Genomic DNA, 25,987 nt, shown 5'->3' with positions numbered 1-25,987 from the left:
TCATATAAATTGGGCTTCTCCAGTTATAGCTTCATTTGAAATTAAAATCATTACACCTATCAATACAATTTTGGAATGAAATATAGCTAAAGACCTTAACATCGTGTTGAACTATATTTCTAAATACAGTTTATTTCTTATGAACAGCTTTGGCTCTATTGACACTTGGGCATAGCAAAGAGGATAATTTTATGTAAATAGACACCTCCTATTTTCCCCGTTAATTAACATTTTTGTCTCTCTCTTTGCTATATTTAGTTTAAATGTATCTTGATATTTTTTCTTTCACTATATTATTTATATTTTGATGTTATGTATTTTACTATAACAAAAATAAAATCACATGACCTTATAAAAAATAGTGAAATAGCTTTGATCACATGGCTGCAGCTACCCTCTTAATTTTTTGGATGATTCCCTCTCATTCAATCATGTAGCTTGATGTAGCTAAGTGCTATCTTTAGCATATATGAGGGTCTCTTTAGCAAAGATTGTGTTAACATTAATTAGATCTGCTTGAAATATATAAGAAGGTTATTTTTGTTTTAACACCCCAGGATGTAGCATTGATAGAACATTAACACTGGCTGGCTTCTCCAATACTGTTCATTATTTTAGAACCTGATCCCTTGGATGTCAAATTTGACTGAAGAGTTCCCTATCTTCCAAGGATTTCATAAGTATCAGGTGATATTTTTGACCCTAGTAAATGTTTTATAGGCATCTGTATATATATTTATTTATTTGTATCCCACCTTTATTATTCTTACAAATTACTCAAGGCAGCATATCCTAGAAGTAGAAGAAGTCCTAGAAGTAGAAGAAATATTTCTTCTACTACAACAACCTTTTTCCATAACAACAACCCTGTGAGGTGGGTTGGGCTGAGAGAGAGTGACTGGCCCAAAGTCACCCAGCAAAGGCTTTCATGGCTCAGGTGGGACTTGAACTCATAGCCTCCTTTTTTCTAGTGTGATGCCTTACCCACTAAATCAGGGGTATCAAACCCGCGGCCTGTGGGCTGGATGCATCATGCACTGGCCATGCCCATCCCCATTTTAGTGAAGGGGAAAAAGTTGAGATATGTCACGTGACAACAACATGTCATCACAAGTTTGACACCCCTGCACTAGACCAAACTGGTTCTCTACTCTCTACTATATGGAGGCACTGAGATCTTCTTCAGTGGACTCTGGCTTTTTTGTTAGATGTTCTTTTTAAAGACCTGCTTTAAAAGACTTGCTTAGATCATGACAAGTCAATCCCAGCCTTTCCTTGTAGATCCATTCAAGTTCAGTTCAGAATTTCAGAGTTGAAACTGAAATAGATTTGCTTACTCTGGGACATGGCTTATTCCCTAGGAATGAAAAGCAAGGAAATAATTGATGCTGTAAAGGGGTTAAGAATTAAACAGAATTTGAGTTAAGATAGAATTGCTTAGAGTGTGAGCCCAGGGGATAAGTTGTCCTAGATAGTGTTATACTTATCTTGAAGATAATGTTTTGAGCTTGACAACTTTTCTGAATAAATTTTTGTTTCTGGCTTTCCTGATAATGTCTTTGATAAAAACACTTCATTTTTGATAAATTTATTTTTGAAAAACTAGGTTTGGCTATATTGCAAGTAATAATAACATCTGGGTTTTTGTTTTTCTTTTAAAGTAAAATGCTACATTTTGTCTGCTTCAGCAGAGGCAGCAGAGCTATCTAGATGCGTTAGCAGTCAGAAGCCGAGATCTGAGCAGAAATGGAGTCCCCTATAATGTCACTAGGATTGGAGCCGATTTGCAGACTTTATTACAGGTAGTCCTCAACTTACGACAACAATTGAGCCCCAAATTTCTGTTGCTATGTGAGATATTTGTTAAGTGAATTTTGCCCCATTTTATGACTTTTCTTGCCAAGGTTGTTAAGTTAGTAACACAGTTATTACGTGAATCTGGCTTCTCCATTGACTTTGCTTGTTAGAAGGTCGCTAAAGGGGATCACATGACCCTGGGATACTGCAACCATCATAAATATGAGTCAGTTGCCAAGAGTCTGAATTTTGATCCCATGACCATTGGGATGCTGCAATGGTCATAAGTGTGACAAAATGATCATAAGTCACTTTTTCCAATGCTGTTGTAACTTTGAACTGTCATTAAATGGGCTGTTATAAGTCAAGGACTACCTGTAACTTGGCAACTAATGCCCACTAATGACTTGGAACATCTTCTAGATGTTCCAATCTCCATTTTGCTAATATAAGAGGATGTTTACGTTTCCTCAGTAATGCTTGGATGATGCTGGAATATATTATTAATTATAATAGCGGAAATGGCCATATAGTTTTGGCTCCTGTACTGGAATAAAATTTGAGCATGGCCATTTACTAAAAGACAGTACAAGAGTGAGGGCTAATTTTGGTAAATGCAAATCCTTGTCAGGCATGAATTGTTCTTCTTGTAAATGTTCCCAATTGACTGTGGCCAATTTTGCAACACTGAACAAGACCATGAGAATTACATTTTTTCCTTTTGATATGATTTTCCCTTTTCATCTGTACAGTATTGGCTTTATTGAATCTTATCACTTAGGCTAGAACAAGAATGAACAATCATTGACCATGATAATAGTGCAATAGTCATAACTGTGAGTACAGGTCATAAGTCACTTATTCCAGGCCACTGTACTTTTGAACCATTGTTAAACAAATGGTCATAAGTCGAGAACCACTCTTTGCAAGACCATTAGAAAACAAAGAAATACATGGTTGAAGTTTTTAGCCCATTCTCCTCTCAGCCCGGATGACCACACTTCAGCTAAGACTTTGGAGAAGAGATTTTGTGCACTCTGCCATAATTTAGACACTTCACCAGTAGTGCTGCTTTCAACCATGTAATGTGTTATTGTAGGCTCATTTCCAGCACTGTAGCAGTGGCGGCTGGTAATAAAATGTCTGCCCAAAGCACTTCAGTTAGTTTGGGAATCCTTTTATAGATTAGCCATGAGAAATGGCTGGGGTCTGAAAACATAAGATTAGTTGTTGTTGTTGTTTTTTTTGATGAGAAACAATTACAACCCAGCAACAATTCAGAGCCACTGACAGTATGGTGGCCAAATGTTATTCAAATGCATATTTTCTTTATATACACACAGACACACACATTTTGTACATACAGAGACAGAGCCAATACTCTCTCACACAAAATACCAAGAGATCTGCTGCCAACAAGGCAGCCAAAGGCATATTGAACAAGCTTTTCTGTAATATGCTTAAAACCAATGTGCATTTCTTAAGAACAGTGAACACTAATTGGCAGAGATTCAATGTCAAACTAATTAGGCATTTGTAAGTTTCCAAAATATGGTGCTTCACTATTCAAGAGCAGGGAGCAAAACAAGCAAAAAGCCTTGATTATCCAATGTCATGTAGTAAACATGGCCCCCAATAGACAAATACAGGGTGGCTGAAACAGTTATGTTTGTGTGTGTCCTTTTTCCTCAGGAAAAAAGATAACACAGAAGCATTGCCAAAGGGAGAGCACAGAAAATGAAATTATCACCACATAAAATGTTGGTTCCAGGTGTCAAATCATCACTGTAAATTCTATAGAGCATTCAAACTGCAGTGACAGTGTTCTATATTAATTGCTGGCTCAGGTCATTCTTATCTTTTTTTTCCTCCAAGTGATGTGTTTGAGTAATATAACCTCTTCCAAGTCATATGGTAAAAAAAAAACCCAGAAGATTTTTAGGAAAGACCAGTTCTGCTGTATCCTAGAAAATTTTCTTTTATTTTAGGGAATGACAACAGTTCTGTGGCTGATAGCTGTTTCTTTTTTAGTCTCAGTTGTAAGGATTGAAATAGCATAGGAATCATTGGTTCCTAGTCCAGAGATGGCCATTTGGTAAATATACATATAACAGCTCCATTTCAAGACCAACAAGCACTGCACCAGCTACTCATTAAATTGGAAGGGCGAGAGAAAGAAACTTTAAAGGTATATCTTTATACAGGCAATGGGCAATCATTGAATATATCTTTATTTTTGTCTGCAGAATAGATTCTAATCTAGCCAAGCCCCATGTCTGATTTTCTGCCAAGGCAAGCTAAGAAGTCAGTAAGCCATGAAGCGACAGGAAATCTACAATTTAAGTCAAGATGTCTGACACCAAAAGGCCCAAAATAGAAACGAGTGGAATTCTGATTTCCAAGTTTCTACACTTTAGAATGGTTCTTTACAGTGGGTGGTTAAAATATTGTTTTAATATTTAAGGCTATTCTAGGACTTAAAACTTTATAATAGAATAACAGAGTTGGAAGGGACCTTGGAGGTCTTCTAATTCAACCCTCTCAAGCAGAAAACCCTATACCAAGGGTGTCACATTCACAGCCTGGGGGCCGGATGCGTCATGTGCTGGCCACGCTCACCCCCAGTTTAGCGAAGGGGAAAAAAGTCATGATACATCACATTTCAGACAAATGGTTATCCAATCTCTTCTTAAAAACCTCCAGTGTTGGAGTACCCACAACTTCTAGAGGCAAATTATTCCATGGGTTAATTGTTCTATCTGTCAGGAAATTTCTCCTTAGTTCTAGGTTGGTTGATTCCTTGATTAGTTTCCATCCACTGGTTCTTGTCCTGACTTCTAGTTCTTTGGAAGATAGTTGACCCCCTCCTCTGGAAAATTATATTTCCAGTTCTGGGCATTTTGCTGCCAGGTACCATAGGTCCTGGAGAAGACAGGTAAAACAACAATGTCCAAAGTGTAGTCTAAATGAATGTGAATGCAAAATTAATGCAGAGTGAGACACAAGTATGAAAGGAGGTAGTTTGGTCATATAGAGAGAATGGATGAGGATCAAACTGCAGAACAAATGTATGAAAGGGGTAAATGAGTTGAGATCAAGAAGATTGAGATTGACTGGCTGGAAGTTGATGAAACTCTGAAAAATGAACAGGAAAGAAAAAAGGTATGAAATGGAGTATAGATATGGTGGAAGCAAAGCTGGGTTTCAAGGATAGAAAGTAAGCGGATGTAGTGAATGGTATTTGAATAAAGCAGTTTTGTCTATATTTCCTTTGTCTTATGCCTTCAATTTTCTTATTTTCTTTGATCTGGATGATGTTGCATACTCTAAAATAGATTCGCATGGTGAGCAGTTGTGTATGTGTATGTGTGTGAACTGGTAAAAATATAGCAAAAATATAATGATCAGGGCATCATTCATAACGGTAGTAGTAATAGATAGTAATAACAACAACAACAATAATAATGCAACATTTAAGGCAATAAATAAAACACATGGGAATGCCATGTCTGTGCTTTGTAAGTTTTACATTAATTCAATATAATAATGTGTTAGAGTTTTAAACAGACTTTCCAAATTTGGAATGCTTTCTTTTTTTTAAAAAAAAGAAAAGCTTGCTCTGTAAAGACTTCACAGCTTCTTCACTTGGTTGACTCCTCAGGAAAATGTGATGTGTCTCAGGAGGGTGATTCCCACCAGTGACATTTAAAAATAAACAGAACTGCACTTGTGAGTGCTTTCCTCTTTTCAATCCAAGCTGGGCCTCCTCCCCCAGTTTGAACAAAAGCAGGAAGACATGGGAGAATGGTAGAGGAAGGAGCAACTGAGCAAGCAAAAATAATATTGCCCAAACAAACCCAGACAACTTGAGAGTTACAGATGTTTGGAGAAGACCTTTTGGAACATTTCCCTAGCAAAGCTTCCTGAGAGAGCCCACATCCGTCATGATGGCCCCCAGATGTCCCTTGCTTTAAGAGCTATCATGGGGGGGGGGCAGGAGCTGTCCTATCTGTCAGAAAATTGTAGGTTCAAAGTATAGGATTCCTCAAATCACAATACCAAAAAGTGAGAAGGGCCAACAGGATGAATCATGGGATAGAAGAAAGTAGTTCAAAATGGTTTTCCTTCTTCACCCTTATACAACAGTTTCCCAATACTTGATACATATTAAGCTAATGTCCATGTGTTTATTTCAGTCATGTTTCAGTATGCAAGACACTTTAAAGAAGAAAAGGAACATGAGCAATCCAAGCAGCAACATTTCACTGCAGTGCTATCCACATAGCCTATATCAAACAAGGGGTTTGATTTCATTCAGTCATCTTGAATAGGATATACTGTAGATCCATGATAATTTTCTCCAACCTGGCAACTTCCAGACATTTTGAGATTGCAGCTCCCCAAATGTTTTCTACACTGAAAACTTAAAATTCTTGGAGTGGCAATCCCAAAATATCTGGAGGGTCATGACTGGAAAAGTTACCCAATACTACAACTTGAAGAATTTTTCAGAGGTTGTTTCACTCGCTGTTACATGCAGCAAAGCCTTCTGTCCCATTTTGACTTTAATCTGCATCAATACAGAAAACTTCATTTGATGCAAACGAAGGTGTCTTTTGTTGCTATATTTAATACTTCATAGAGAAAATATTGTTCCACTTATCAAACAATTGAAACTAAGCACTGGAGAAGATATTTCTGTATGACATACTTGGTGTGTGTGTGTGTGTGTGCATACATGTGTAAGTCTGATGAAAAACGCTGATAGTACATGAAACCCCACAAACACTATTACATAATAACTTGTTTTGACATGTATAGTGCATCTTATTTATGTTGATAGTCTAAATGTGTAGTTGTAATGCGCCTACGCATTTTTTTCAAGGCTGCTTCCCTATAAGTAAAAGGTGATGAGAGGCAAGGATATTTCACAATAAATCAACGTCCTTCAAATAGAAGATTCACAACAGGAGAGAACAAAGTCAAGAAAGAAAGAAAAATAACACGATCAGTTGTGTATCCATTTTTCCAGAAAGAGTCAAGTCTATAAACGTTACACTGAGCCCTAATAAGTGTTCCAGGCAATATTCTGTAGTCTGACTCAACAGTGAACTACTAGTAAAAACAATATAATTTAAAAACATAAGAACATAAGCAGTGCCTTGGTGGATCGGCCTCCTGCCCCATCTAATCCAGCAGTCTGTTCTCACAGTGACCAGTCAACTGCAAAAGGAATCCCAGTAGTCTCCTAGCAGATGGCCTTCAGATCATGACTTCCATGAATTGATCCAATCCTCTTTTGAAGCCAACCAAGCTGATAGGGCAGGATCACATCTTGTGGGAGTGAATTCCAAAGTTGAATTACATGTTCTGTAAAAAGTACTTTCTTTTGTCTATCTTGATATTTCCAAGATAAAATTTCATTGGGGGACCTCTAGTTCTAGTATTTTGGGAAGGGGAATATAGCTTCTCCATGTCCATGGTTCAAAACTGAACCATGGGTTCAGTTTTTGTATGTTACCTATTAAATCTCACTGAATGTGTACTGCATATATTTTATCTTTTTCCTGCCAATCAATGTAATCATGGGACAAGATCTGTCCATGCTATAAATGGGGTGATTTTTTTTCTATATGAACTTACATACATACACACCTGAGTATAGTTTTGCATTGCTATCCACACTTTATTTTTTATTTTTTTAATGAAGGATGTTACTTAAAATCTATGGACAAAATCTTCTGTCCTGGAGAAAGGAGCAATGTATTCAGAAACACATAATACTGGAGACAATTGTGTATAGTAGGACAGTTACAAATATGCACAACTGTATATGAAGTCAGTTGGAGTTGGGCAGGTATAACAAATTTGAATAAGTACAATTAATAAATAATATATTAGAAGAAATGAACATAATTTTTCACAGTATTTGCAAACTAACAGAGAAATGGGATGGAACCAAATAAAAATGGGAAAACTGAACAACAGGAAAAAATGAAATCAGTAAATTGCCCCCTCCTTAATGCATTTCTAGGTGTAGATTTTCCATGCAAGTCATCCTAAATTAGCCTCTGTTAGAACTATTCCTACTCTGAGGTGATCTATATTACAATTTTCTGTCAATGGCACTATCATGACATTCCCTAAAGAGCCCTGATAATGATTCTTTTATAAAACAGCGGGGGTTTCTTTTAAAATTCTGTTGCATATATACCCATCAACTGAAGTTTTTAAATTTCCAGATGGAGTCTCGTGTTGAATGGCTTTAAGTTTGAAGTGACAATAATTGGGAAATTGCATTAAAGAGCATTATTTGAACTAAGAACTATGTTTAAATGTTAAATTGCTATATTTTTAAAGTTAAAGATAAGATTTAAATTTGATAAAGTAATAATGGAATAAAGATTTAATGAACATAATGAAATATAAATATGTTTGAACTGTATTGTCAATAGTGAGGATTTAGGGTAAGAATTGTTGTATTATGAATTATTAATTGAATTAAGAATTAAGGTGCGTTAATAGAAGCGTAATTGTTTTGACTAAGTAAATATGTGTTAATTTTTTAAAGATGGTATTAGTTGAATATGTGATCTAAGATTAAGAAATAAGTGCTATGGCAAAATAGAATAGATAAAATTTTGTTAAAGATTTTGTTAAAATTGAACAAAGTGATGACCGGATCAAAGCTCTGTTCTGAAAGGATGTAATTTGTATGTTTGGGAAAAAAATAAAAAAAAAAATTGCAAAAAAAAAAAAAAAGTTTGGAGTGACAGAATTGCCATCACATTCTTTCCAAAGAATACGAGAGAATTTAAAAGAACCACCTAGGCAAAATGTCAAAAAGTACAATATCATTATTAAAATAATTTTGCTAAAGATCTGTTAAGGCATCCCAGAATTAATATGCAATGCAGTTTAAAAGGCACATGCAATGCAGGTGGAGGAAAATGGTGATACCCAAAATAAAGAAATAATGTTTGTCTGAATCCTGTGTGATTTTTCAAGAGACACTTTTTCTCTTCAGGAGAAGGATGAAATGTCTTTATAAGAACTGACCATGTTGTTCTGGGCCTCCTAGCTGAGAGATGGCACATTCAGCAATAGTTTGGATCTTCCCTTGGGAAAAGGCTAGAGAAGGAAATAATAGGGGATGTGTCAAACTATCTTGTTCTCCAAGCCTCAACAAACCTCAGGGGAAATTTTGTAGTTTGCAATTCTGTGAAATGGTGACATCTACACTTGACATTATGCAGTTTTATACCTTATCGGGACTATACAACCTGAGATCCGTTGGGCCATCATTTCAGAGATATTTCCTTACCAGGCTCCTTAATACCTTCAACAATAACAGGGCTTCTAATGTTCTGAAAAAGTTCTTAAAAATCCAGGGAGTTTATTTAGAGATGTATCTGTCTTGAAAGTAACCCATGCTGAGCTATATAGCACAATCAAATATCAGCAGTTGACCATGGGAAATATTTTACAACATTTTGCACTGTGTCATAAAATATTTTATAATTTTAAGTCTTCTTCTCTGGATTACTGCAACATGCTCTACATGGCGCTGCCCTTGAAATGTGTTTTGGAAGCTTCAACTGATACGAAATGTGACTGCACAGATCACAGAGCATGTCAGATGCTTAATATATGTAATACCATTAATGTGGGAGCTGCATTGATTCTGACACAATTCAAAGTGCTGGTTGTGAGCTTTAAAGCCCTTCATGGCTTAGGACTGGGTTACCTGATGGTCCATCTTCTCCAGGGATGGATTCTACTTATCTCCGCTACCGGTTCGCAATGGGAGCGCACGCATGTGCAGATCATTCATGAAGATGTCCAGGCGGGTGGGCGGAGCCTCCTGCCGCCATTACTACCAGTTCGCAAGAATCGGACCAAACCGGGAGCAACCCACCACTGATCTTCTCCCTGGTTGAGCATGTGACAGGTCAGCCAAGGAATGTCAGCTGGTGGAAACTAGGAAACGTGCCTTTTCTGCTGTAGCCTTTGAAGTATTCTCCCTTCAGGGATTAGGATGACCCCGACCCAGTTGACCTTTTGTAAGGCCTTGAAAACCTGGTGAGGCCTGGAATCCCAAGTGTGTGAAGGGCCCCATTTTCTAGCTGTATTCATATCTACATTGATCATTTTTCTCAGCTGCTAAATATATTTATTTTTGTATGATATTGTAATTGTTTTTATTTGTTCATTATTGTTTGCCACCAGTGACCCATGTTGAAATGAGTAGCTATAGAAAATAAATAATGTCATTAAATATTTTATAAAATTTGCCCAAATTCAATTCTATAGAAATTGAAGTTCTGGATTTTGGACACATTCTATTAAGTTAGACCATTTGAGATACTATGGTTCAAAAACTGTTGCTCTATGATGTTAAATGTTACACAGAGACAAACAGGAGAGTTTTAACAATATATACACATATACAGGGGTGGGTTCTACTTACCTTTACTACCGGTTCGCAATGGGCTTGTGCACTTCTGCGCATGCTCAGATCATTCATTATGACGTCCAGGTGGGTGGGCGGAGCCTCCCACCGCTTTTACTACCGGTTCAGAAGACCCGGACAGAACCGGGAGCAACCCACCACTGCACATATATAGGAATGCAGTAGAGAATACAACTGATTGGATTTAAATTAACACTTTAAAACAGGATCTAGGAAAAACAGATGGGCTTTTGGGGAGCAGAAGCACTAAGGAAGAATTATGTCCCTTAAACAACAGATTCTACATTGATTATTCATATAATGTAATTATTAAATAAAACTGTAATTGTTTATAATGAAAAAAATCAGCCACCTCCATTACCTTGTCTGCCTCTTCACACTCCTCTTCTGCTTCCCTCTCCTTTCTTACACTGTATTTTTTTTCTGACTCAAAAACTATCAGTTCTATCAATTCTCAAGTATATCTGTGACCTGCAATGAACACATGCCATTATATGGCTGAGCCTCTTGGTATTGAGTGAATTTAACCTGTCACTCATCTCACTCTGCAAGCGTTACCATGCAGCAAAGCTTTCTAATATAAGAAGGAAAATGTGCAAAAATCATAGGGCCAGATGGTTCAAATGGTTAAGAAAAAAGCTGGTATCTTTTAAACTGCTGGAATCACCTTGATCCCAGAAGAAAATTATATTATGAAATTGCTTCTGTGTCTCAGGTGACCAAAAGACACAATATATGTGAAAAAATGATGATGGATGCTCTCTTAATTTTTTTGGCCTCCCCCTGTAGACACCCCTGCCTACCAAAAACATTCTTGGTATTGGTCAACAGCCAAGCAATCTATACAGTATTTTTTCATTGCGTGGCCCAGTTCCTGAAGCTGTTCCACACATTACAATCCTGATAGAATCATAGCACTTTATTTTATAACAGAATACCAGGGTGGGAGGTATCTTCCAGTGGGAGTCCAGTGGGAGAAGGGTGGTATAAAAATCTAATAAAAATCTAAAATCTAATCTAATCTTAGAGGTCTTCTAGTTCAACCTCCTGCTCAAGCAGAAGATTCTGTATTGTTCCAGACAAGTGGCTGTCCAGTCTCTTCTTAAAAGCCTCCCGTGGTGGAGCACTCACAACTTCTGAAGGCAAACTGTTCCACTGGTTAATTGTTCCCACTGTTAGGAAATTTCTCCTTAGTTTAGGTTGCTTCTCTCTTTGAATAGTTTCCATCCATTGTTTCTTGTCTTTTCTGTTGGTGCTTTGGAAAATAGGTTCACCCATTCTTCTTTGTGGCAGCCTCTCAAAAATTTGAACACTGTTATCATGTCACTCCTACTCCTTCACTAGATTAGACATACCCAATTCCTGCAATGGTTCTTCATGATTTAGCCTCCAACCCCCTAATCAGGGGTGGGCTGATGGGGTTCGCAGGGGTTGGGGAGAACCTCTAGCTAAGATTCTGTGCAGTTCTGAGAACCCCCAAATCCCATTCCTGGCTGGCCATGCCCACCCCACCCCTCCCCTCCCAGGAGTCCCAACACAGCTCGTTTTGGATGCAGGTAAGTGGAGGGCATGCGTGGAGGTTCGGGGAGGCCGAAAAATGGGCCTACCGGAGGTTCAGGGAGGCCGGAAACTCCAGATGGCCTTTGGAGCCTGGGGAGGCCATTTTTGCCCTCCCAGAGGCCCGAGGAAAGCCTCCAGAGCCCAGGGAGGGCAAAAACGCCCCCCCCCCATAGTGCAGGAGGCTGACTAGGCCACACCCACCATGGCCACGCCCACCCAGCAACCGGGCAGAGAACCCATTGCTAAAATTTTTGAAGCCCACCCCTGGCCCTAATCATCTTTGTTGTTCTTTTCTGCACTCTTTCCAGAGTCTCAACATCTTTTTGGTAATATAGTGGCCAAAACTGGATGCAGTAGTCTAAGTGTGGTTTTACTAAGGCTTTATAAAATGGTACTAATAGTTCATGTGATCAAGATTATATCCCTCTGTTAATGAAGCCTAGGATTGCATTGGCTTTTTTGGCTGCTGCCACATACTGATGATTCATATTTAAGTGATTGTCCACTAGGATTCCAAGATCCTCTAATGGCTACTGCTATTGAGCCAGTTTTCACCTAATCTGTACCTCTACATTTGGTTTTTCTTGCCTAAGTGTAAAACCTTATTTTTCTCTACACTGAATTTCTTTTTGTTGGATATTTATGTTTTATTTTACGAGGATTATGAGCTATTCCATTCAAAGCTGGCTGACATTTTAGCTAATCTTTCTAATCTTGTGAAACAGAAGTGCAAAGCTGAAATGTTGAAAAGAAGGTCTTTATCTCATATAAATTTATGTCCTGAAAATCATGGATTTTTCTTTGTTATGTATTTGTATTTGCCTCTGCTGCACAATTAGCTTACTCTTTCTTAGAATGTGCAAATACTTTCTGTTATATAAATGTGCACATACTAGAATGGCAAACTCAAATGTCATTCTTTATAACTTCTTTCAATGCATTCTTGTATATTTTATGTATCAAATGAAATTTGTTTGTATATAAATTTGTTTGTATATGTGAGCCATAGTCTTAGCATCATTATTTCAATAAATCTGTCTCTTTGAAAAAACACTCTACTCAAAATAAATACTTGTTCAAGGAGATAGCTTGTGATCCAATTCTAAATTTGCCTTCCCCAAGCTAATACCCTATAAATGAAAATAACTGATGAGCTAGCTCTTCAACTCAAATTCATCAGTGGGCACACATATACAGTCACTTTCATATCTTAATTCTTGTTGATAGCATGTAGAATAAAAGGTAAAGAAGTCTCTGCGGATTTTACTCCGCTAATTGTTACTAATTATAGAGGGCAGTGCTCATCTCCATTTCAAGGGCCATTGAGCCAGTGCTGTCCAAAGATGTTTTCATGATCATGTGGCCAGTATGATGTCATGGAGCACTGTTACCTTCTCACCAGCACAATAATTCAGCAGTTAAGATGCTGGGCTTGTCGGCTGAAAAGCTGATAGCCCAGGTTTGATACCTGAGCATTGTACAACAGGGTGAGCTCCCATCCTCGCCCTAGTTCCTGCCAACCTAGCAGTTCAAAAGCATACAAATGCGAGTACCGGTAGATAAATAGGGGAAGATGGTGGGAAGATGGCAGCGCTCCATGGATGTGGAATAACCAATACTAATTTCAACTTTGTTAAATTGAAATTTTAATTATTTAGATTTGTGGATGAGGCTAACTAAAACATTCCTTCCAAAAACACTAGCTTCATGTTTTAGGAGGCTCTTGTGAATAATGCAGTAGTCCTCAATTTATGACCACAATTGAATCAAAAATTTCCATTGGTAAGCAAGACCATTACTAAGTGAGTTTTGTCCCATTTTTACAATGCATAACTTCAATATTTCCAGTTCTGAATGTCGGATTTTCTAACTATGCAATTTTTTAGGGTCAAATGTCTATTTGCTCAGGATATGGATAACTTACTTGGTATAACTATAACTAAGAATGAAACTAAGCCTCAAGAGATAAAAGTTGCATAGTCCACATGGACCATGGCAGGTTATGATGGTCACAGCATATGCAGCAAAGTCATGGTCCTCCCAGAATAACATGCATTCAGTGACATTATGAAAATACGACCATTATGTATTGGCATCCTGACATCTGATGCAAATAAGGCCACATAATTTCTGTGACATTGTCACATACATTTCATCTCTATACTTCACCCCAATACCCACGAATGGTCATGTAGTTATCACTGCCTTCCTCCCTTGGATGCCCATGGATGACCAATGTAGTTTTGGTATTCTCTAAATAATTCCAAGCAACCATTACAGATCAAACTATCATATTGTTCCTCTGGCACTAAGCAATGAGGAGGAAGGGATTATAACTATGTTAAATAGATACTCAATAACAATACTATATGCTCTCCGAATTTACTGACTGCCCAGAAGCAGGGAAAGGATTAATGTGCTGTGGCTCAATGAGTCACTTATTCCCCCTATATCTTAAAAGGCTTGAGCAAATGAGAAGGAAAATAGAATTTAGCTTGGCAACTAGTGAACAATAAGTGTCCCCTCAGGTGAATAGCTGATTATTAACCCTTCATCTCTATAATCGTGTATAAATGTACCTGCAAAACAATCCTAAAGATGTCACACAAATGAAAGGTTATTATATGCTTCAGCCAGAAGGCAAAGTTAAAGTATTTCAGTATGCAAATTTTTTAGTTGATTTTTCAACTGTAGGTCATTTATGGGTTTCCTTGAGGTGGTAGTGCATTCCACGTATAATCAAAGATGCGTTGTGAATGTCAAGTAATGTAAAGTTTTTAGATTGTCTTGGGCTGAAAGGTAATTCTGTACTCATATATTATCATAATTCCATGCTGTCAATTTTGAAAGAGTCTCTTGGGTACAGGGGGAGGAGAGAGAGAGAAAGAGGGAGAGAAACTTGTTTATCATCAGCTAAAAGAGGCTTAACTGTCAAAGCACGACAAGAAAGAGATTGCTGGAGGACTGTCTATTAATGTTTGGCCCTTCTCCACATGTACTGGAATAGGCAACTCCATCGTTTTTAAGATGGGAGGAAGAAAATTTGAAAGTTTTTTTTTTTTTAAACTTTTTTTTCATATGCCGCCCTTCTCCGGAGACTCAGGGCGGCTTACAATGCGTTAAGCAATAGCCTTCATACTTTTGTATATTTTATACAAAGTCAGCTTATTGCCCCCACAAACCGGGTCCTCATTTTATCCACCTTAGAAAGGATGGAAGGCTGAGTCGACCCTGAGCCTGGTGAGAATTGAACTCGCAGTAATTGCAGGCAGCTAGATGTTAAATGCTGCTTTAGTAGGAGGCATTAGCCTCCTACGCCACTCAGGCTCCTCATTTCACCTGTTTTCTTCTTCATTTCAGTTGCTGGGCTTTCAGTGGTAGGATTTTTTTTTTTTCCAAACAGGCATTCCCAATACAATGATACAGCCATCACATATTAACCATGGAAAAAATATATTGTGCAAACCTTTTTAGCACTATATGATATTAAGTTCCAAAATGATCCATGCCAAGGACATTTTGAGAAATTAAAGTGGTGATTGTGCAGCCACTTGGCAGAAAAACATCCCCAAAAGGTTGACATCAGCATTTTTTTCACTGAACAATCCTAAATAAAGTTTTCAATTACATGTAGTCCTTGATTTGTGACCACAATTGAGCTGAAAGTTTCTGTTGCTAAATGAGACAATTATTAAGTGAGTTTTGCCCATTTTACAACCTTTCCCGACACAGTTGTTGAGTGAATCACTGCAGTTGCTAAGTTAGTAACATAATTGTTAAGTGAATGTGTTTTGACTATAGATTTTGCTTGTCAGAATGTTGCAAAAGGTGATCATGTGACCCCGGGATACTGAACCGTCATAAATATGAATCAGTTGACAAGTGTCTGAATTTTGAACACGTGACCATGGGGATGCTGCAATGGCCATAAGTGTAAAAAACAATCATAGGTCATTTTTTCCAGTACCACTGTAATTTTGAACAGTCCCTAAACAAACTGTTGTAAATTGAGGACTATCTATAGTTCAAAGGAGGACCTAATCAGCAATATAAAACTGTATTTTATTCCGATTCAGTCCATAAATATTCTATACTCTGATATTGTAGTGCTATATACATACATCATCCGATGAGATTGCAGGATGTGGGGCTCATCTAGAACAGGCACAATATTTTTCTGGTAAGATGTCCCATGTCCACCTAATGGAAAAGCAAGATTCAGATTCAGATTCAGAGCGTAGTTTACTATTACGCCCACTGAGAATCTATATCAGCAGCATTCCCTATTAAATTACTAGATGCAGATTGGACAGGGCGCCTCTGTGTCTTTCATATTGGTGAAGAAATTATGACAGTTACATCTTATTTCCCTCCTGCTGGCAAACTAAATCTGCCATAATTCCCTTTCCTGCATTGCCTTGAGAACAGCAAGGAGCTGTCCTTTAGAACAGAAGAGTCAGAGAAGATAACAAGTGGAATCTGATGCTAATAAATGAGAGCCAGGGAAAAGCAATAAATAATCTTGTGGGTGGTATGCTTTCAGTGACTTCATCATTCAGATAATGAAATTACTGAAGGTGCTTTTCCTCCACTAGCAGCAGTAGGGTGCAGTAACCACGGCTGCTTAAATTGAAAGGAGCAGCTGGTTCTCTCCTCTCTTTCAGCTTCTCTGTGTTAGAAAAAAGCTAGACAAACATAATTATGGATATGGAATTATTGGGGCAAAAACAGTCCTGAGATTCAATTCCCCAGTAATCTGTACTGGCACCCTAAACCCTTGGGGCGGGGTACTGATGGTCCCTATTTATTTGTTTATTTATTTTGTCAAATTTCTAATACCACTATAACATGTTTGAGCAGTATTCTATATTACTGTAAAGTAATAACCAGCAGCCAGCATGGGTTTGTTAAAAACAGATCATACCAAACCAATCTTATTTCATTCTTCAACATAGTGACTAAATTAGTAGATCAGCAAAATACTGTGGACATAATATACTTAGACTTCAGCAAGGCATTTGACAAAGTAGACCACAATCTACTTCTTTGTAAGCTAGAAAAAAGCGGGATAGATAACTTCACCACCTTCCAGCTCTGTTAATCTATAAACCTGTAATTTCACAGTACAACAAAACCCATCATAATCAACAAGAAAGTGATCAATCTCTGGATGAGTAATAAAGCATAGTCATCGACTCCCCATATTCCCAAAAGGTTCTGCCATGCTTTCTAATCCAAGAAAAGAGTCAAGTCTTCAGGGCTTGGTTTAAAAACTTTAAGATAGGAGGCATTCACATTTCTGGGGTTATACTGTTCCACAGGATAGGTACCATGACAGAAGGCCTGCTTTCTGAGTTTGATCAAATGGCAGTTAAATTGATGGGATGTAAAGCATGCCAACACTGATACAAATCAAGTGTACCATAGGAAACAAAACCGTCCTTCAAATAATCAGGGGCTATGCCATGGAGAGCTTTAGAGGTGATGACTAACTTTGCAAGCAAACTGGCAACCAGTGTAGCCCATGAAGCAGAGATGCTAGATGGGCATAACTGAAGTGCTCATAACTGTTTGTGCTATAGCACAGCGACCACCAATCTTTTGGGCATCAGGGATCAGTTCCGTGGAGAGAGATTTTTCCACAGACCGGAGAGGGTGTGGTTTCATGTGCTGCCTGAATCCCATGGATGGGGCTTTGCTTGTTTTGCGGGGCCAGTTTCCATGCTAAAAATGGAATATCCCTGAATCCAGGTGGTTTAAATATCCATAGCCCCTCCATTTTGTATGGGATATGTACTAAAACAGATAGCCTTCAATTTACTCCAATTATTATGGCTGAATGCAAACTAAAGCCACTCCAACCAACATTTCAGGTATAAACAAAAGATTGAATGTCTCAAAATGCCTCCATTAACTAGAAATAGAGTAAATCCAGCTTCCCTCTGTAGCACGAGCTGTAACAAAAACAAGCAGGGGAAAATTTAACGCTTTTCCTGTCACTCTGTCAGGGAGGCACAAGCTCACTGTCTATCAAATGCATTGATTTAAATAATTACATGTCATACTTAAAAGTAACGACAGAAAACATTGCTTGACTTTAAGAAATTGTGTGTGTGTTTTGAATAACGATTAAGATCAGGGCTTTTAAAATCAAGTTTATCCCATGTTGATTTATATAATCAATTCTCAGGAGGCCAGTGACAAGTGTTTTCTGTTTGAAAACTTACCCAATGACAAGTTGCTGTTTTAGGTCCTTCATTTGGAGAGTCCAGCTATGTTCATACAATACACTAAAACAAAAACAACAAACTCACATTATGATTTAATATGCTATATAAATCCACTCAAATTTATGGACTAGTATGCCATAAGCATAGTTAATTAAAATTAGTTCTGTAAATTATGACTAAACAAGCCTTAGTTTAACACAATGGCTGAAAATAATCAGAATTTTTAGGTGACCTTAACCACTTGTGAGAGGGATGTGGTGGCTCAGTGGCTAAGATGCTGAGCTTATCAATCGAAAGGTCAGTTCAGTGGTTTGAATCCTTAGTGCCGCTTAATGGGGTGAGCTCCTGTTATTTGTCCCAGCTTCTGCCAACTTAGCAGTTCGAAAGCATGTAAAAAATGCAAGTAGAAAAATAGGGACCACCTTTGGTGGGAAGGTAACAGTGTTCTGTGCCCCTTTGGCATTTAGTCATGCCAGCCACATGACCATAGAGACGTCTTCGGACAGTGCTGGCTCTTCAGCTTTGAAACGGAGATGAGCACCGCCCCCTAGAGTTGGGAACAACTAGCACAAATGTGCGAGGGGAATCTTTACCTTTACCTTTACCCACTTGTGGGCTCCATTTATGCATCTCCTCAGTTAAGAAGATCAGCGATTGTCAATAGAATTGGGAAGTGAAATGAACTAACACATTTTTCTCTTAGAAGATCTTTAGTCTGGGTTGAGCTGTTACAACTATAGATAGTCCTTGACTTATGACCATAATTGAGCCCAAAATTTCTGTTGCTAAATGAGACATTTGGTAAGTAAGTTTTGCCCCATTTTATGACCTTTTCTGCCATAGTTGTTAAGTGAACCACTGGAGTTGTTAAGTTAGTAACATGGTTCTTAAGTGAATCTGGCTTCCCCATTGACTTTGTTCGTCAGAATATCACAAAAGGTGATCACATGATCCCAGAACACTGCAACTGTCATAAATATGAGATAGTTGCCAAGTGCCTGAATTTTAATCACATGACAATGAGGATGCTGCAATGGTCATAAGCGTAAAAATGATCTTAAGTCACTTTTTTCAGTGCTTTTGTAACTTTGGTCACTAAATGAACTACCTGTACTATATTGCTTTTATTCTCATCATTATTTGATAATACTATACACACACACACCTCAATACCACTCTCTTTCAAGGCAATCAGTATTTTTTGCAAAGTGCAAAAAAGAGTGAGAAGTAATAAGTAAACAAAATTTAAGGGAAAGATAAAAGAAAGGACTTCAAATTAAACTTCATTGATACCAGTAGCACTTGCTTTTCTATCTCTATGCTTTTCTATCCTTGCAAAATGTCATGGTTTCTAATATGTCCTTTATTCTTTAAATTTTTCTTTCTTTCTGTGGATAAGTACAAACCAACCACACCACTTAACTTATTCATTCTTCTTTCTTTTGAAGTTCCTTCTTGTGTATTCTCCCTATAGGACCAAACTATTTCAACATAATGTTTTTGTACTTGTCACTTGCTTTTGTTTTTAATCTACACTTGTTATCACCCATTTATTCTTGATGCTATTTCTTTTTGTTTTACCACACACACTTCTTCAGTTATTTATTTGCACGGCAGTTTCTCCAGACATACCCACCTTTCTATGCTATTAGCAAAGGGGGCAGAACATGCTCTTACACACATCCATTTTCATTTCTTTCAATATATCTTTCTTCTCCAAACATTGGTTCCCAGGCTATATAGTACCATTATAACACTACTTAACTTCTGTATAGCTTTAAAAAGTCCCTGCCTATGTTCCCAACCATAATAAATGTTATTCCTCAGTGTTCACATATTTTGATATTTTTACATTTATGTTTAATTTGCAATTGTTTGCTCCATTTCCTTTGCTAAACATTACTCTGTGTTTTTCTTCAATACCTAAATTTTCATCTTATTTGTTGCATTCTAGAATCTAACTTTTGCTGCAAATAATTCAGGCTATCAGCAAACATAAGCATGCATATATTAAACAACTAGGGGATATCTCTCATTGTTTAATAAATATTTTGCCATGTACTTCTTGGTCTTAAAGCTATCTGTTGACATAACTGGCATCTCTATCCTAAGAAAAACTGGATCTATTCTCCTATTCTCCAAAGCACCTGAAGGCAGGACAAGAGTCAATGAATGGAAACTATTCAAGGAACTTGGCCACCTAATGAGAAGGAAGGACTCACTGGAGAAGAGCCTAATGCTGGGAAAGATTGATGGCAAAAGAAGAAGGGGACGATAGAGAATGAGGAGTCTGGATGGAGTAAGTGAAGCAGTAAGCATGAGCTTAAATGGTAGAGGATGGTAGAGGGCTCAGTGGCTAAGACATTGACTTTGTCGATCAGAAAGGTCTGCAGTTCAGCGGTTCGAATCCCTAGTACAGGTCTCCTGCGTGAGCAGGGGGTTGGACTAGATGACCTCCAAGGTCCCTTCCAACTCTGTTACTGTTACTGACAGGAAGGCCTGGAGGAACATTGTCCATGGGTCGTGATGAGTCAGACACGACTTCACAACTAACAACAACAAAATCAAGGAACAAACCAAACTAGAAATAAGGATACATTTCCTGACATTAGTCTGTGGAAAAAGCTTGCCTTCAGAAGTTATGGGTGCTCCACCACTGGAGGTTTTTAAGAAAAGACTGGTCAGCTACTTGTCTGAAATGGTATAGGGTCTCCTGCTTGAGCAGGTGGTTGAACTAGAAGACTTCCAAGGCCCCTTCCAACTCTGCTATTCTGTTATGTATTTAACCCAATTATGCCATGTTGTCAGCATTGATTTAATTAATTAAGTTAACTGGCTAGTTTCCACTACTAACCCCTCCATTTCCTAGTCTCTACCCTCTCTTCCAGCCATTTTTTTTAGATGGGAGGGGTGTAGAGTGGAAGAGGGAATATTTCTCATCTTACTCCACCTTCATAATGTAAGGAACATTCGGCTTTTGGCCAGAGTAGTCGTCACATTTATGACCTTTGTTTTAAAGCAAGGGAAAGCTAAAATAAGATCACAAGCACAGTCACAATTTCATTTAGCAACAGCTTCTTTAAATGGTGAAGTTGCTAGTCCCAATTGTGATAATGAAACAAGGACTACCTGTACTCCCTTTTTCACCCAGAGCTTACTGTTGGTCCTCATATGTGGAGAAATCTTTTATACTGTACACTGAAAAAAAGCTGCTGTTTGGACCTTATAAGCTTACAGAATATATTCATACAAAACAAAACTTTCTTGTGAATTGATGGAAGGTATGGTCCAAAAAGTCAACAATTTAAAAAAAAACACCCAAGATTAAAAACAGAATATCAATCACTCCATTCTGGCTGCCATCTTGATTATTTGAACCATACACAGCAGATCCTTCTAAAGGCCCAAAGCCTTTTTATCCCACTGTTTGCAACCAGCATTGTTTTAATGGAGTGCTGTTGGACACAGGAAGAACAATTCATTTCAAGGTTATCCCTCATATATCAAGTTAAAAATAGGTAGTGTATGGTTGTCAGATTAGCAGAAAAATGTTCAGATCAGCTGCAGTTTTCCTTGTCCCCAGCTGCACGCCAATTGGTTTTTACTTATTTCATTGGAGTATGCAAATTAGTATAGCGCGTAAAGAGAAAATGTTCCTTAGAAAAACTTTCTTTGCTGAATTTCCACTGGGTGTGTAAAAACAAAAGACCAAAGACCATATAATGTAGGTAGCAATATGAATCTTTTCTTTGTAGATCAAATAACAGTGCTATCAAAGCTATGGCACAGTTTCTTCAGATAAACATATTTAACATTTCATTTTCTGTTTTGTCCAGTTTCGGTTTGAGGTAACCACAGCTGGTCACATAGCATCATTTGTTTTTTCAAATTTAAGTCAGAATCCCCCTGATAAAGGTTGTAAGGTTGTAAGCCTTACAAATATCCTGTAATATAAGTTAAACTGATAGTGACTGGCTCAAGCTCTTTCAAAAATGCAAGAAAATCAGACTAGATGCTACACTGAAGTACCTCATTATTCTTCCAAGTGTCTGCATTTTAAAAAATGAAAAGAAATTTGGGAATAAGAAAATCAGGAATTTGAAGAAAATGTAAGCAGATAGCTATTTAAATGTGTCTTTTTCTATCCCTGATTGGGTTAAAATTGTCTTCTCATTCTGCTTTGTATCTACAGCTGAACAAGTAACAGAACACTATTCTGTTGGGAAAAATGATTTTTTAGAAAGACAGTTTTGATGAGAATTCAAATAAGATAGAAAAGAACTTTGCTCCCCATTTTATTACTCTGCTCAAAGTGACTTTTCCCCCTTTTGTTTAAAAAAAGTGGATTTCAAATATGCCTTCTATGTAACTTTAACACTGTGCCCTCAATGCAATTCCAACTCGTATCAGTTATCCCAAGGTGGTTAAATGAAACAAACAATCCTTGTAAATCCATAAGATCTCTCTTTTTTCCCCATTGCCTTTTTAAAAGACATATTGGATTGAAAACATCCACAAGGTTTTTTTTCCAAATGTCAAATATAGTGACATCTGATTTTTTTTAAAAAAAAAATGCATATTGCCCTTATTTATCTTTTCACATTTAAGATGAAGCAAGAGAATAGAATATCTCTGTAAAATCAGCCCATCAACAGTAGCAAAAAAAGCACTAGAGATTGTAGTGGGGATTAAATCTCATATTTTGGAATCATTGCTGTTTAGGCAATAGATTTGCCTAAATAGATTTGCCGTAAAAGTCAGTTAAGAACAACAGATCTTTCCACAAAAATCGATATGTAGTCATTAAACCTGGAATAGGCTGAGTGATAGTATTTTAAACTTTAGACTGGCTTCATTCTCCCAGGATTACTACAGATGGGCCTAGATTTATGAGCAAAACTGAGCCCCAAATTTCTGTTGCTAAGCAAGATATTTGTTAAGTGAGTTTTGCCTCATTTTATGACTTTTCTTGCCACAGTTGTTAAGTGAATCACTGCAATTGTTAAATTAGTAACCTGGTTGTTAAGTGAATCTGGATTTCCCATTGAGTTTGCTCATCAGAAGATCACAAAAGGTGATCATATGACCCCAGGACATTGCAACTGTCATAAATATGAGTGAGTTGCCAAGCATCTGAATTTTGATCAGATGATTATGGGGATGCTGCAATGATCGTAAGTGTGAAAAATGGACATAAGTCACTTTTTTCAATGCAGTTGTAACTTTGAATGGTCACTAAATGAACTGTTGTAAGTTGAGGACTAGCTGTGTTAGAATTTCCTGGACAGGAGATATAAATGGGATTCTTGTTCCAGGTAGGCCTTGATTGGGCAGCATGGCCTTTCTGGATTCTGAATGTTCTTACATCCAAGGTTGTTGTTTAATGCTAATTTCTAACTTGTGCTACCTTGTTCATTCTTTGGTGGTTACTTTTCATCTTAATGCTGACTTCTCAAATGTCCTTCATTGCTACCAGCTACCATTAGTTTTCCCAGTTTCTGACATATCATAACCTTCTTATAATGTATTCTTGCTAACTGTCTTTTTCAGCAACTGTTTATTAAAAGATGGAATATTTCAGAAATTCTAATTCTTGATGATTTATTATTATATATTTTGCTCTTGTTTGGGAAGTTATTTACTTCCAGTAAGTCATGTTTTTGTCAAAAAGATACAGACACGATGCCTTTAGTTGTGTCTGCTTAAGCTTAACTGTATGCTAATGCTGATGAAAACAAATACCTCTGTTGCCATTAAGATGAAAGCAGATAATACTGTGAAGGGATTGTTTGTGACCCAGGAGACAACAACATAATGTTGAGCTTGACATCATTAATCTTTTGGTCAGAAAAATACTGCATCAGCATGTTTAATAAGACAGTAAAATGCCAGCCATAAAAGTTTTCTTGTCAAGGAAAAGGACAGTCTCACCGCAAATATACATCTGCCATGATCTTCTCCTCCACTGAGACTTGCAAAATACTAATACTAAGGCATAATGTAATGACGGCACAGTCAATTTTGGTAAGCATGTCACAGTTCAAAGCATTAGATGTTGTGTCATACAACAAGCATTTAGCTTCTAGACACATAGCATGGAAGTCTGCAATTTTGGGTGAAGAAAATGGTGGATTGACACATTTTCACATAGCAGGGATGACACTGAGGCAAAGAGTGGCAGCTTAGCAGCAAGCCTGGGCCGGCAGAACTTCAGCAGAGCTTCTCTAGACAAGAAGAAGTTGTAAGATTACCCATTTGTGATTCATAAGTCAGGTCCTCATAGGGAAATCCACAAGATCCAAAGTGATCCTGCAAGTGACTTGAAGGTAAACCATGATAGGAGGAATCATCAAACTCACAGCCTTGGTCTGAGCCTGCTTAGACTGGTCTTAGCCAATTTACTTTCTATCACACGTTGGAACAGGAATTTAAAAATTTAAAGTTATAGAGGTATTCAAAACAACAGAATACCTTAAGGTACCTGGTGAATGTATCTTTGACCCATGGGCAAGATTAAAGTAAAACTGAATAATTATACAATTTTTTAAAAAGGAACTAAAAGCAGAAAGCTTCTCAAGAGTTTGAATTAAGAAAAAACAGACTTAAGGGGATAGTTAAATTTAAAACACTGTTTATTTTAAAGTACTTATGAATTAAATAAATAAATAACACAACCCTCTGTGGAAAGAGAGTTGTTTAATCTTGCTAAAGAGAATAATTGGCTGACTTTGTCAAACAAAGAGATAAGGGAAACTAGATGCTGTGAAAAAACACATGATTATAGAGGTACAAAGGTCCTGTGGAGTACCACAGGACATGAAGGACGCAAATATTGTCACACTGTATAAGAACAAAGGCGACAGGGGTGACTGTAACAACTACCGCGACATCTCTCTTCTTAGTGTCATAGGGAAGCTGCTTGCCCATGTCGTACTGAAGAGGCTCCAGGTGCTTGCAGAGAGAGTCTATCCAGAATCACAGTATGGATTTCGAGCCAATAGGTCCACTACTGACATGGTATTTTCCCTTAGACAGCTGCAGGAGAAATGCAGGGAACAAAGACAGCCACTTTGCATAGCCTTCATAGATCTTACGAAAGCTTTTGACTTGGTTAGTAGGAACAGCCTTTATAAAATTCTCTCCAAGATTGGATGTCCACCTCAGCTCCTTAACATCATTAGGTCCTTTCATGAGGAAATGAAAGGCACTGTGGTTTTTGAAGGCTTAATATCAGATTCCTTTGACATTTGAAATGGAGTGAAGCAGGTCTGTGTCATTGCGCCAACTTTATTCGGGATCTTTTTTGCTGTCATGCTGAAACATGCTTTGCTGTCATGCTGAAACATGCAACAGAGGGTATCTATCTCCGGACTAGATCAGATGGAAAACTCTTAAATCTTTGTAGATTGAGAGCAAAATCTAAAGTCCAACTGAAATGCTTACGAGATTTTCTCTCCGCTGACAATGCTGCTGTTACTGCTCACTCTGCTGAAGACCTTCAACAACTTATGGACTGTTTTAGCAAGGCCTGCCAAGACTTTGGCTAACAATCAGCCTGAAAAAGACACAAGTCATGGGTCAAGATGTGGATTTATCTCCCTGTATTACAATCTCTGCACGGCGAAATGAGTACCCAAAATGATGAGTATCAAACAAATTTTTCCCATAAGGAATAACGTAGTGAATCACAAAGCAGTTGACACCGACAAATTCTAGATTGTGTGTTGAGTGCCAAACAAACGATGAGTACCGGGGCAAATTTTTCACGTCAAAATGTGTTGAGTACCAAAATTGATGAGTTTCAAAACACTTGAGTACCAAGGTACCACTGTAAGTAAAATTAAGAAAAGCACCAAGAGATATACTTGCACATTTTGTCAGGAAGAAGACAAAAGGCCAGGTTCTGTAAGGATAAACAATTCAGAAG

The sequence above is a fragment of the Pantherophis guttatus genome, chromosome 1, assembly GCF_059756535.1.
Source record: "Pantherophis guttatus breed Tessera chromosome 1, ASM5975653v1, whole genome shotgun sequence".
NCBI classification, from domain to species: domain Eukaryota; kingdom Metazoa; phylum Chordata; class Lepidosauria; order Squamata; family Colubridae; genus Pantherophis; species Pantherophis guttatus.
This window is presented reverse-complemented; position numbering follows the sequence as displayed.